Below are 15,526 nucleotides of genomic sequence, written 5' to 3'. Positions count from 1 at the left end.
ACTGGATCATGCAGTGTATCCAGATGTGAAGCCTTGAGCTGAAAAACATGCTAACTATGACTGTAAAACTTTAATTAAGGCCACTATGTACAGAATTTTAACATTGTAGACTATAGTGACTCCAAGAAAAAAAAAAAAAAAAGAAGGAAAGAAAGAAAGAAAAAACTGTGGTGGACAGCATTAGCCAGGTTCCAGACCTCAGAGATACAAATAGGTCTGGTGTTGTGCTCACTGATGACTGCTTTCCCCAGTTGAGATTGACCAACCCAACCAGTCATTTTTGGCAGGAGTATGGTAAGACTAATAGTAGTGACATAATTTCTTCTTTGTAAGCTAACTACCTAGCTACATCTGTACTACTGTCATCACCCACAAATATACCAACACATTCTCGCCAACTCGTCGATACTTGGTTGACACTTGGTTAGTGGCCCTGGAAAATATGGCACTAAAATAGCAAATTAGCAATAATAAATATGGCATGTCCACTTCGACTTTTTTAAAGGTTACATAGACAACAAACAGACAAGATACATACACCAGACATGCTGTTATAAGAATTAGGATTTATACTGGGGTTTAGATGTTTTAACTCATATAGTGTGTGTGTTTCCTGTTTTTTACATGTCTCATGCACTTCCCTTATTTAGACTGTGTTTTGCTGAGGATGGCAGGGAGAGGTATCAGTAGTTCAAGGACAGGAGAGACAAGCACGTGAGAAACAGGTCTAAGAAGTATCATTCTGATACATAATGTTTATTGCTGACTCATCAGTGAGGGAAGTGTCTGAGACAGCCCATTTAAAAAAAATGTATAAGAACCAACTGATAGAGCTCCTCAGGGAGCCCTTTCTCTGTAACCCCTTTTGTGTGTTGCACTGTTAAACGCTCCTTCTTGTACAAAAATAATAAATTCAACTTAAACTTTCATACTTTGAATCCAGTCTTCCTTATTTAATAGTTTTTCTTTAAAAATTCCCGTACCACATGCCAATAGTCAAAAGAAGCGGTCAAGGCACAGCTGGCAGGAGTTTCTGTGATAAAATGCTTTTCTGTAGAGTCGATGTATATCGACGCTGATGTCACACTTTAACCTGTGATGAGACGTCAGATCTGCTGCCAGCGTTTTGATGCACTTTACATGCCATTTATGCATGTTGTCATATAGAGAGAAGGTCAGAAGGAATAAAAACATCCGACTCATCCTTTCACAATGTTCTACACTGATTTCTTAGCCAAACTCTTTTTCAATCGTTCCCAGTCTGAGCTTATTTTCCCGAAAACCTAATCAAACCTTAACCATAAAGGTGACAGATCACAAAAGAGTCACAGGATTCTTACTTCCCAGAGTTACAGAACTTGTTTTGGAAAGTAAACAACCTATTTAGTTGTTTATACCAGAAAATTTGTTACAGATAAAAGCTTATTACCTTGGTTGGCCATTACTGTTTCAAGTTAAGAAATTATCCATTTTTAAAGGGTATGTTTCAGACCTCGGGGTATGCAAGCTTCACAGCTTTCATCAAGATTTGTTTATAGATTTTGTCGTGTCAGCTGTTGGTCAGCATTAACCAGAGCTGATGCTGTTTCATAGATAATGACAAAGAGCGGGCATTTTATTCCTGTTGTAAAACAACATTTTCAGTGACATCATGGACACTTTGTCTCCTCTCTTGCTGTTTTTTGGATACTTAACTTTGTGATGGACACATGTGGTTTGTCCACTGAAAACCTGTGTTTGTGTTTATGACAGCAACGTTGCAGTTACATGACTCAGTATGTGAAACTTTTCTCTGTCTGAGGTCATGGCTTAATTTGATCGAAGGTCTCGGCTTGTGGTCCTGCTGCTGTTTGTATTCAAAGGGGGATTTTAGCACCTGTTTGTTTGCTTAAGCTATGACTCACTTGCATCTGTGTTGTATTGTTATAGATAGTTGTTGGCCATCTTGTTCTACTTTAAGGTTTGTAATGATACACAATTGAATAACAATGCAGTCATCTCTGAGCTTCTCAGGACATAAACTTGGTAGTTTTATTACCTTATTCTATTAGAACATTCCATTGCTTTCAATGAATGGTGTAAAATGCAACTTACAATATACTGTATTATGTATTTTCATCTTTGCTCAAGCTTTAATGCAATAAAAGCTCGAGTAAAGTATCAATATTAATGGTGAATAGATGGTGTGACGGCAGGCATATTAAAATACTCACCTCATGCTCACCTGATGCAGAGCTATTGGCAATCAAATGTAGTTCGCACTTTCAACCAAGGGGATTTACATCAGTTATCATCACAGCAGTCTACATCCGATCAAGCACAAAAGCTGCTCCACTGTATTGTCTGTAGTAAACTCCTCACAAACTATGCTGATACTGCGCTCATTGTTGCTGGAGACTTCAATCAGGCTAACTGTAAAAAAGGTTGTGCATGACTAACTTCAACACAGAGACTATGCAATGAGAGGGACAAACACTCTTGATCACTGCTACACACCTGTAGTAAAAAACTTCAAAACCTCTACCGGAATTTGGGAAGAACGTCGATATGGTGAGATCATTGAGATCTAGGTATGTAAACGAACTTCAAAGCCTCCAACGAGGCGAGAGGTAAGGAAATGGACAGACCAACTTAACAGCCACCCTGCAGTCTGCACTACATGATGCTGTTCCAACTGCATCATGTAGACAGCTGTGATGGGTCTAATAAATGAAAAACCACAAAAAGGAAGAACCGTCTAAAGGGAGTAGAGAACCTGACCAGCTGGTTTTGAGACAACAAACTTTCTCCTGAAGGTCAGCAAGACTAAGGAGATACTGGGGGACTTTGTGATGTGGATACCGAGGTTCTTCCCTTGCTTCTTCTCAGAGGGCCTGAGGTGGGTAATTTCATGAATCAAATAGAAGAGAAGTTTTTACTCCTACACCACTGAGAACATCCTGATGGGCAATAATATCACTGGTATGGGAACAATACCAAACAACACCGCCAGGCCCTGCTAAGAGTGGTTCAGCTGAACATACAATAGGTGGTGCTCTTCCTACCTAAAGGGCATCTTAGGAGAATCCTAAGGATCCAAACCACCAGAAAAACAGCTTTTTCTCCCAGGTACAACAAATGAAATGCTCTTGAAAGAGGTTCCAAATATGTGAACTATCCCTCAAAGAACAAGGATTTATTACAACTTCTATAGAGCCTATTTACAGTACTGCACAGGACCTTCATATCCATCCCGTGAAGGTCAGACAAAGGTAAAGATTTTTTTTTCCAAAGCTGATGACATAATCAGTAACATCCAGATGCACATTGGTAGCCAATGAACAGTCCTTCATCTGTTAGTTCTGCTGATTGATCAATCCAAACATCTGTCAACACGCAAGCAGCCGTTAGCCTGTAAGAGAGGTCACATCTATTTAATGAACCTTGTGTCTCAACTGTGTATCTTGCATATTATACGTTAGGTATGTTCAGTTGCACACGGCTTGCCTGAATTAACCTCCCCGACTCTCCAGTTTAGTTTTCATTGCAGACACAGCAGTGTTTTTGTTGAGGATTCTCTAAAGCTGTTTCCCACTTGAGTTCTGAATGTGTCTCACAGCGGTTTCTAACCACAGAGACAGGTCTGATGGAGCCACACTCACAAGAAACCAGAGACTTCAAACAGATGAATCACCAAATGAACAGCACTCTGTAGGGATGTTCATCACAGTAGGGTGGCCATTAGAAGAAATGACCACATAAGTTTACAATGTAGATGAACCATTACACCACTACACTACCATTACAAGTCAGCAATGTATTATTGTTCAGTGGGGCATATTTCTCAATGGATATTTTTATTTAATTCTATTCTTGTCTAGGATGAGGCTTTCCTTTCCAGGAAACAAGCTTTTGTACTACAGAAAGCAGCTGGGACACATTGAATTAAATAACATTTTGGGCAGCTTTAACTGAATTATTAACAAGAGTCTACAGCCTGTGAGGCTGAGTACTTCAGAGCCTCAGAGGTTTTTCCATAGTGAGGGGGGTGGTGGTGGTGAAGGGTAGTATCAGAGTCGAGCTGAGCTGGCACAATGCTGTTAATCTTTTTTTTAACATGTATTCACCGAGCCTAGCTCCTATTAAGCATACTAATTTATTTTAGGAGTTCTAGCCAAAGGCAGCAGCACAAATGAAACTGTGCCTGTAAACAGACAAAAAAGATACACAGAAATAATATCTCCAAAAACAAGTCATGCATCCAAAAATCTGTTTATACACCGTCACCTCCAGGTATTTCCAAATGCATTTAAAAGCATTCAAAGAAATCATATTATGGAGTTTAAAAACATTCTGCAAACAGGTTGTGGAATACATGCAAGACTCGCTGTACAAATATTTGTTTTCTTGATGACATATTGTAAGTGTGCTAATCTCTGTACATTAAGATCCTTTCAGGTCACTGTGATTATTTCTGTTTGTAACCTACTATTCCTCCCTGCAATATTTTAAACTGGTCCTCCACTATAGCACAAAGCGTCCATATCTAGTTGATTAAAGCTGTTTTTATTAAAGGGCAGCAGGTTTGCCAGCCTTTAATGTGAAGCAGCAACAGCAGGAGAGGTTTGGTTTGCATCATTGACACAGCTTCAATGTGGCCAATATCTGAAAGTACAAACAGGAACACAGGAGTGAAATTAAAAGGGTACTTTATTAGTGATCCTCCATAATTGTGTGGTGAGGAATGATCAAAAGCAGCAGAGGCTGAGTACAGCGAGACACAGAACACAGGAGATACATTATGAAAAAACAAAACTAGTAAAATATGTTATTAACATTGGGCAACAGTGAGGGTTTCTTCTATTGCTCACTTGTTTACATGTTTACAATATTATTCACATATATAGTGTTTATGAATCTACATTCTTTAGTTACTCCATTTATATACATGTACTTCATCTATTTCTGTGCATATCATCACGGATGATGAAGAAAATAATTTGGCATAATCAGGCCTTACCTAACTCAACATGCTACCCAACTCCTGATCCAGGCTGTGGTCATCTCGTGACTAGATTACTGCGTCGCCCTCCTGATGGGCCTCCCACCCTGCACAGTGAAACCCTTTTTCAGATGATCCAGAACACAGCGGCATGCCTGGTTTCCAACCCACCCAAAAGTTGCTGGTTTATATCTATAATGGTCATGAGATTCCTAGTTAGTAGGGGGATGGAACTAATGGATAGGTTGTATCATCAAGTCAGAGGTTAGTGGTTAAGGTTGGAGTGTGTTTCTGGGATAATCGGGGGATGGGGAGGGGCAAAGAAACTGTTAGACTCGACATTTGGCACTTCCACTTCCTTACATGACTGATCACAAATAATAATAATTTGTGTGGGCAAAAGTTGTTCACAAATGTTGGTCTGTGCTGGTTTAAATGTTCTGATAAACAGTGGCAGCACACAATATTCGTTACAGGTGTTCCTCCCCGTGCCCCCACCTTCTTACATCTCCCACAAGCAATATGGAAAGCATTAGCCCATATAAATGCAGATGGACATTCCAGAAAATCTCCTCAGAGTAGGTAAATACATTTTGATTCTATTTCCATATTATGTGAAAACTCTGCTGGCCAGCTGCTCTATCCATTCTGCAGGAGGAAACATGCTACATCTCTCTGTCTTGTGTTTATTGAGGCATTAGTGCTGGACATAATCTATGAGAACAATCCCAGGCACTGTCAAGGTTATCAAGCATAGTGACACTAAGCGGGGAATTGGACCGAAACAGCCGTGTGTTAAAAGAACGCAGGGGACTACACTGGAGGGGGTGTCAGTGAGACAATGAAATATAATCCAGGAAGTCCAGTTTGAGTAACAGAGCCATGGAAAAGCTATCATAGTGCCATGTGGTGTTACCTTTCATCACAAATCAACAAATATTCTGTTCACGTTACAAAGTAATGTACCAGGAACGTACTACAGAGATAGATGTTGTATCTATTTGATTGGCTAACACAGCGTCTTGCTGGATGTCGTCATTGTGTTGCTGCCAAAGTTGAGTCAGGTTCAGCTTTTTTGCCAAATAACCCTGTAGTGGCACCTCTGCTCTGTCAACAGACTGGTCAGTTAAACTTGTGAGGCAGCTGGACTCACAAGATGGCCACACTTCAAGTTATGCACTTGTGTCTGAACATAGTGGTTATGGACCAGGTGGTGGAGCTACGGCATAAGCTATGGGTGTGGTTTGACTTAAGGAGCTGGTAAAGAGGTTTTTCTAGCTGCTGTTTGCAGCAGTAATATCAGACCTGTAGCGTACAGGCTTTTCTTGATTTGGTCTTCTTCTGACTGACTTCAAGAGCTTGAATACATTATATGATTCATTGACATGATTAACACCCACGATAGATGGTGACAGACAGCTGCAATATTTCTTGAAAATACTTTCCAGCAATGACTTCTCAGATGGCTGTGTAAAACTGTTGGTCTAAACATAGCCAAACATAGCTTTTGTTTTTTTCACCATGTCCACAGTCTATTCCTTAGCTTTAAAGAAACTTTTAGGTGTTATAAAATCACAGTTTATATGAATCATTTTTAACATGGTAAATTGTAACAGTTTTGGAACATCCTTGTGATTGCCCTGTTCCCAAGCAGATCAACAACATGGTCACACGGTGAAACAAATGTGATTACAGCTCGAAACACCAGTGAGTGAATAATGCAGATTCAATAAAACAAAACCTCAGATTTGTCTTTTTAAAACATAGAATTGAATAAGGTCCCACAAAGCAGTACACCCAGAGACTGTAAAGTTTTAAAATAAGAACATTTTGGAAGGTTCTGGAAGGAATCGTAATTTATTTCAGAATAGTATCAACAGTCAGGCTAAAAGTGTGAAGTATGACAAATGCACACTGTACATGTACATCATGTACAGTTTAAAACATAACTGTCACTATCTGATGCACCTGTAGATCAGATTTTAACCTATTACCATGGCCCTCATCCAGTAAAACTAAATGTCCAATTTGTCTTTTTAAGACACAGAATTTATTGAACACATGCAAATCTTAAAGTGCTAAATTAAGAGAAAACACTACTTGCTTGGGAAATACCCAGGCGGGGTAGTGGTTATACAAATGCATTCATGCATTGTGTGATTTGTATTACTGAACAGCTTTGATTGAAAGCAGTTGAAGGCAGCCCAGATTTTGGGCCTTCAGTGGTTGGAGCTGCAAAATGGTTCCATTTGGGCTCTTTGAAAATTACTTTCAAATGTGAGTCTGTCCACTGTGAGTTTTTCTTGATATATAAATACAATCTCTCTGCAGTTGAAATTCAGGACCATGACATACATTTAAATAGGGGTAAGTGCTTTTCCTCTGATCAAAGCACATGGCTAATTGGATCTGATCCACAGGTAGGCAAGATGTATTTTTGCAGCATTTTTTTTGGCAACAACTTCTCGGTCTCGCCGTGGTTTTCCCTCGCCTCATCCTCTAAACGTAAAAGGCATTGCTACTGGCACACTCTGGGGAAAATGTTTCCATCTTTGTTCCATTTACAGTAATGTGCAATATGTAGACTTGGATGAAAGGAACATCATGCCATCTAGGGGAGACATGGGCACCCATATACAGCTACACTTAACTGGGTCATTTTGTTACCTTGGTTCCACTTGGTTAAAAATAATATTTGGTGTTCTGTTAAGGCTAACTGATCTGAATAAATCAGAAATGCTGAGTAACACAGACGGAGAAGGAAAAAAAAAGGAGACACGGTAGAGCTTTGCCCCCTCACAAAAGCAAAGGAAAGCTGTTTCTTATAAAGGCATGATTTCTGGAGGAACATATCATATATATATATATATATATATATATTTTTTTTTTTTCCTCATTTTTTTTTTAACTGAACACTGCCCAAGTGGACGGTGAATTATCAGCCCTTTCTGTTGTTAGGCTTCATCAGAGCGGACATGTTTAACCTGTCAGTCAGAGAGCAGAGAGTTTAAAATACACCGGGACAGTTTGACATCACCATCATTAGCAACCTGACAGTCAGTGGAGTCATATTTGCAATCATATTGCATTTGCTGTAATATATATGAAATGAGACAGAAAATATATGTGTATACTGCTGTTATTAAGTTCAGTTTATGTACATTTTTTTAAAAAAAGAATAAAACTTATTTGGACATATTTGTGGAGACAGTGTCTAAGCTGAAGCTGAAGCATGTCTGAACGTGTGTCAACCCTGTCGACTACTGTGTCTTGCTACTGAATGAGGCACACAGCAGTCTTGTATTCTTGTCCATATTCAACAATTCTGCACCTCAAGATTTATTTATGTCTGAGGTCTTTTTACCTTTTTATCTGTAACCACCATATTTCCCTAATCTTTACCATGTGCGTAACCTGCCATGGGTCCATAATACTTACACATACATCTCCATTCATTTGCTAGTTGAAGAAAATTATTTTTTGTCCTTCTCTTCCTGGCCAAATGGATGGTGCTAAAGACCCACAAGGACATGGTAAAAACTAGTCCGGAACCAGGATAGGAAGACGGCATCTCCTTTGGGATGTCGTCAAATTGGAAACATTTTGTCCATTCTGGCCACCCAGCTGGGAAACTTTTTGTCATTTCCAAGAGACCCCCCGAGCTGTACAAGGACAAAAAAAAGAAGAAACTTTTCCTCATGTCCGTACATCCAAAATCTAAACCTGCTGGATGTCAGGTGTCCATATCCAACTTTCCGTCCAATCACAGTTGGAACTGTGGTATCCATAATAGGTATGCCAGAACATGATTTTCTATTATTATTTTGTCTTTTTTGGAAATTGCTTTTGTGAGTGGAGACACTTCCCAATCCCTTTCAGATCTTTGCAGATCAATTCTGGGTTTGTAGACAATAACTGATCCAAATTTGGTGATCATGGATCTATCATGAGATACCCAGAATCACTTAGAAACATCACAAGTTCACCAGGTTTGCCCTAATTGACACTTTTATAATTCGGGGAAATCTCTATCAATGGGAATACTAAGTTTGCTGGGTCATCAGTAGCTCCTTTATAGTCAGTGCTGTATTCATACCATATTTTAGAAATTATGAGTTCTGACTTGCATAAGCAAATGTTTAAAAGAAAAATGTGCTGGAGAAAGTCTTTGGTAATTACAATTTACACATCTACAGATGTTAAAACAAGAATATGCTGTATATCCTGATTTATTGAGAAAATGTGGTTTTAATCTCTGTTTTACTTATACTTTGCAGGTTATAGGTGACTTTAGGCTTGTCCCCTTCTAAAAATGATGTATTTATTTAAATGCAGCAATTCATCCTAAAATAATCTTTCACTATCACTCCTGTTTCCCCTCATGAGAGAGAAAATACTGCATGTTGTAATAGTTCTCTTAGGGAAATAAATAAATAAGTTGAAATAAGAAAAAAAAAAAGAAAAAGAGGAGGAGGAAACATGTGGAGGGGGACTTGGCACCCCAAACCAGTGCTGTCATGTATTCTCACTGACATCATCATTGTAAAATTAGGAACCTGGTTTCATCTTTCCTGCAGATGTGGAAGCTTGAAATTGCATTCCGTGGGCCTGTGCCACATTTCATCAGTGAATTTTCCCCTCGCTGGTGTCCAAAAAGGGGGCTTGGCTGCACACAGTCCTCGTAACCCCCACCCTGCCACAGATCTCCACCCTCCCCTCACTACTTGGCATGCAGATTGATGGAGTTTTTCTTCTACAAACATTTGTTGGATGCAGTGCTGCTCTGGAGGCAGATGTAATGGTTAAAGTTAAACCTCAGTAGGTGGGGCTGAAGAACAGGTTAATTTACTGACTAATTAAAATGGCAAACAGACAAGTCTTACTACAAATATAATGAAAGAATGTAACTGCCAATGATGTATCTTTCAATAGCACAATATCTGATCCAGAATCTAATCTCTTACATAGAAAGTTCTCCAACATGTTGCCTCTGTGCTATCAGGTTATGCAACAACCCTTCCAAATAAACATACATATTAAAATGGTTTTAAAAGAAAGTTAGGGGCTTACACGGAAATCTTCCTTCTCACAGACTTCTGCAGAGTGGGTGGAGTGTGTATCAAGAAAAGTATCAGCACCAAAGCAAGTGAGTGTGTTCAGTCCGTTTGACATCTACTAGTTTATTCAGCTGCACCTTACAGTCTTCTCCAGGAATGAACTTCAGTCACATGATAACAGATGTTAACCACTGTCATCTGTTAGAACCAGAAAAGATGCTCTCTAATGTCAGATGTGAGCATCCTCCTCCATCTTTCTCCGGTCATCCACGGACTCCTGGTCGATGACCTCTGAACTCTGTGAGTGGTTTTGTCTTCACAGACAGATGATGTCTGTTTCTGGTGTTCATCCAGTCTCCGTCCTCAAGTCCTTGCCGTTCTTGCACGTTTTACCTGTTATCACATGACTGAAGCTCCATACGCTGCTTTTGGTTACTGTTCAAACTGACCTCACCTCACTGACTTTTTAAGAGGAAGAATGGATTTCTTGATGCAGTAAAAAGAATCTTCATACTTCAGACACAGATTAGTATCAACTCGAGACCATCTTAACATAAAACAGTGCAAACAACATATGTAGTACAGTAAACTAAACTTTGGCACCTTCCATTAATAACGTGCAAATTACAACAGTAATTCAACAACAGTAGAACACTAAGTAGTAGAACATCTAAGATGCCTTTGACAACCGTCAGAGAGAGATGTAATGTACACAGTTTCCAGCTTCAGAGAATAAGCACATCTAGCTCAATTGAGCTCGGCTGAAGTGGGACAAGTATCTAAATCCGGGCTGGTGAGTTTATTTACTGTGGAAAAGCTGGACATTTTTTGCCAGAACATCAGTAGATGTAGGAAGTATACTGGTGGGTACAGCTAATGCTTCCCATACCAAAAAGTCACGGTTTCAGCTTGAGGCCACCCTCTGTCCTAATCAGTTGTCCACACATCCCTGTTGGCATTAGTAGATTCTTAAGCTGAGGAGAACTTTCTGGACTGGCAGCCGGCTGTCCAATATGGTACAGTTCTGGAGGACGGCTAGCTCACTGGATGGGAGATTGTTGGCCTGAGTCACTCAATGAATGGAACCGCTACACTTCTGCACTTCTCACTTTATCAACCAACCAGCATCAGTCGGACCACTTCATTAGATACACAATCCAATGTGATCCAGTACAACATACTTTTATTAAGCTTATAATGTTTGAGTTTTTTTGAGTTTTTGTTGACATCGTCAGAGATGAATTAATTTGTATTTAGTTTACTATTGAGGGTTAAACTGGACTGAAACATATTAAGAGGTATTTCTAATATTTGGCCACCTATTTATGAGAGGGCCATAATATTAGAAACACCTTTCAATATAATGCAGTCTTGTACAACTTCAATAATAAGTAGAAAATAAAGTAGAGGTAATATTTCTCTGACAGTGTCAACAAAAGAGGTTAGTGTCAGACAGTGTCATAAAAGTATCATTTATAGCAGAGTTGTTGTATATGATCACTTATGAACTGGCCGGTGTACACTGCATAAAACTCCAGCTCAACCTTCCAGACTCTGTCGGATCAGTTCAGTGTCCCTAGTGGTATCAGCAATTTGGCATACTTTTTCTTTTTTGATTTTGACTAATCATGTTTTTTCTGTCTTTCATCCTCCTGCAACGTCCGGCCCTAACCCATCCTATACCCTTCCCTTCCCTACTCGATAGCCTGCCACTGGCTTCCCCACCTGCAGTGCACATTCCCTGTGTGTTTTCAATAAACAATTGAAACAAGATTCAGTGTCCAATTGGTGTTTGCTCTTGAGTCTGCTACTGTTCTCATTAACAGCCTTAGACACCTAAGATGGACAGTTTTCTCCCTTTTCCCCTTCAGATTGTTAAAATCACTGTAAACTGTCTGACACAAAGCGTATCGAGTTATATGAGGTTTAAACTGAGAGAAATACCAAACATGCATGCATGCATGTCAGTAGAACTCATCTGCCAATAGCTGTGTTTCAATCCAAACATATCACAAATTTTAGTTTTGAGTAATTCTACAAAAGAAAAGCTGAATTCATGCATATTTTAGGGGCTGATGTCAATATTTTAGCAATAAAATGAATTGTTTGAATTTTGTTGTTTCCAATACTTCAACATTAGCATCCAAATACATTGAATAAAATGTTAATGGATAATGACAATCATCTGAACCATGACCATGAACATTCCCTCTGTAGTTTTAGTTGCCTAATTTAGCCAATCTTAACCAGTCATATACTAACAATGACCTTTTCTATTGCTTAGATAAGAGAACTTGCTCAAGCACACATTCTACAAAGAAAAACAGTGATTCTTTCATTCTCCCCACTGGTGTTTGCCTCAGTGAACAGGGTCTTTTCTGTCTGAGAACTGTTTGTGTAACTAAAACACCAATCTGCCTGACACCCTTGGCACTTTTTTTTCCTCTTGGATTTTTACACTCCCGCCTCAGTTGTCTCACTATCCTCCTCTCCTCCTGTGTTTGGCTGAAGCTAGCTCTCCAGTTTTCAGTGTTTCCAGCGCAGGGCTGTCTAATCCCCAGGCAGAGCCCACACCTGTGGCTGATAGGATCCTTCTGGAGTACAAAGGCTCTGATTTACAGCCCAGCGGAGCTGCGAGTCCGGCTACAGCTGCAGAACGGCAGGAAAGGGAAGTTGTTCATCACGCAGTGTGCATTTCACCAGCAATAGCTCCTAGTGCATGCCAGACCCTTGAACTTCACCTAAATGACAGGTGGCAAAATAGTGCCGGCCCTTTTTGTTACAAATTACAGCTAATAAACACTGCCTGCAGAATCCTTTAATGGGACAGCTTTTTATTTTATTCCTCATACTTCAGTTGAGAATCATTTAGTTTGGTTATCTTTCAGTTATGCTTAGTGAGCATGTTAAATTTCTACATTCCATTTCTAAGTCCAGTAGAATTTGTTCTGCACTGTTGGGAATGCTTGTAGGAGGTGGTGATGAACGGCTCGGAGAGAAGGTGGGGCCGGTGGGTGAGCCAACAGTGAAATGGATCGGTTCAGGGTTAGAAAGCGGCGCAGCGATGACTGCTTACTGGCCTGAGTCCGCACTGAGGGGTTGACATGATCGTCTCCACACCCAAAATATGAGGAATAACAGGCGTGGGCACATTATTAGGAGAGTTATTGATTATTATTAAATATTGGGAGGTTTTGGTCTAAATCCTGTTTAATGCCTAAACAAAATCCTGTCCTGTGCGTATTTATGGACGGGAGAAGTGAACACACATCCTGAAAATGATGAATGAGATTCAGTGTTTGGTGTTTGGATAGACATGGAATATATATAGACTGGAAAGATTATTTCTCTCCCTTTTCACAGAGAAGAATCTGTTGACATGTTGAGCTCTTATGCACATGTGAGTTTGGAGTGTCAGTATGGGACACGCACAGTGGAACTAATGCATTTGGTTAAGCTCTTCCAAATCATTTCCATACAGTGCGTTGTCAAGACAAAACACATCTCTCATACAGATCGGGAAGTGCGCTGCATTTAGAGACCACAGTAAATGTCACCGGTGAACCTAAATCATTATTAGAGAACTCTACTCATTTTTTTTTTACATCTTTAAATGAACACAGCACATTCAATACGTATGAATGTGTACTCCCATCATTAATAAATCACTACAGTGAGTCTAATTATTACTAATACCAGTACTAATTCAGTCTAAATAAAGGTACTACAGCATTGTTTCAGTATTATGTACAGAACAGGGAAAAAAAGGAACTTTTATGATAAAATAATTTAATACTAATTATAATTATTTAGCTTCATACTAAACAATTTTGTATCTTCCTCATAGTTAAAGAAGTCAATATTTCTATATGATCTCTAACCCCTTCTCACCAGAAAAACAGCCATACAGTCTGCGAGAAGCTTATTACGATCTAAATTCATGCTTATTGTTAGGCAGCGACCTCTAGTGGCCACAATAATAACAGCAACAACAACAGGAGCAATACAACGCGGAGGTCAGCATTGGCTAAAAGTTGGGCTGGATGGACGAGTTTGTCAAAAGCAGGACTTTGACCCACGAGACTGAGGTTTGCGTGAAAGCTGACTATGTGACTCACATCACACGACTTGCGTACTTGTTTTAACCCAAACCACAATCTTTTTCTCAACCTAACCAAGTAGTTTTGATGCCTTAAACCCTTAACCCCAAAAGGTTGCTTGGATTTGAGGCCAATTTAACATAATGGTCACAACATCAAGTCAGGCACGCCGACCCAAAAGGTCTTTTACCCATAGACCTGAAGGAAGTGGCTGTACAGTGGTGGGTACATTTTTTTCCTGAACGTCACAATGCAAAGTCCACAAAAGCTGCACGATTTAAAAATTTCATTGCCATTCATGTTAGTCGAGAGATAATCCGGAAGTCTCTGGTGTGACTCATAGAGCACATGCAAGGAATCATTTCAAAGTGAAGAAAGTGGCTGCTTTTCTTTAATATGTACCACAAAAATCATATATGTGTTTATATTTGTTCAGTTGAATAACTCACCACCAAGAGAACCCAAAAGAGAAGCACTTATGAACACTAGAATCTTCACTATGGGTGCCAATAAGTGTGAATGATTATTTGTTTTTATATATCAGCCATGTGATGAACTGGTGACCTGTCCATCGTGTCTCTCATCCAGTGTCAGCTGGGATCAGCTCCAGCCCCCTTGCGACCCTGCAAAGGATAAGTGGTTCTGGAAAATGGAAAAAAAATGGATGGAGACTGAACGCATTGAAGAACATCTGTTAAACATTACAGAAAGTTTTTGACTTCAGAATCACTGTTTTCAAATATGATATCTCTTTGCATGAAGTCCCCACCCCTTGAGGTAACAATTCATACATTTGCAATGCAACATTCTTTCTTTCGAGACAGACACCGTTAACAGGAACCATCAGAGCTTCTTAGTGGGCTGAACTGTCAGAACATCTAACCAGAGACAAAACAGAACTCACTACCTGAGTGGTGTATGCCATCATTAAGACGTGACATCTGTGGGTGAAGATCAAGGACGTTCATATCTGACACCAGAGGAGTTGCCATCTGCCCCTACACCTACAGACAATGTACGTGAACCATCTCCATCACAACAAAGCTGACTCCATCTGCTTATGAAGGTCACTAGATGTCGCTGAAACGCCTAAAGAAATCTACTTAGTAGACTCCTGAGTTAAGACTCCTTCAGATGTTTGGAGTTTTTTTTTTTTTTGTCTTGGCCATGACATTTCTGGAGCACATTCGTGCTCCTAAGCAGATAATCCTTTTATACTTTAATGACCTCATGGTCTTCCCTCAGGACAAACTCCTCTAATGGTTAGTTGTGTCAGCATGTTGTCTGTATCTTGTCTGTAATGTTTTCTCTACAGAGAGGGAAAGTTTGATTTAAAGAAACTATTTTTCAAAACACCTTGTGTACATTTACAGCACACTGCTAGTGCT

Source organism: Larimichthys crocea, chromosome I (genome assembly GCF_000972845.2).
Source record: "Larimichthys crocea isolate SSNF chromosome I, L_crocea_2.0, whole genome shotgun sequence".
NCBI lineage: Eukaryota > Metazoa > Chordata > Actinopteri > Sciaenidae > Larimichthys > Larimichthys crocea.
This window is presented reverse-complemented; position numbering follows the sequence as displayed.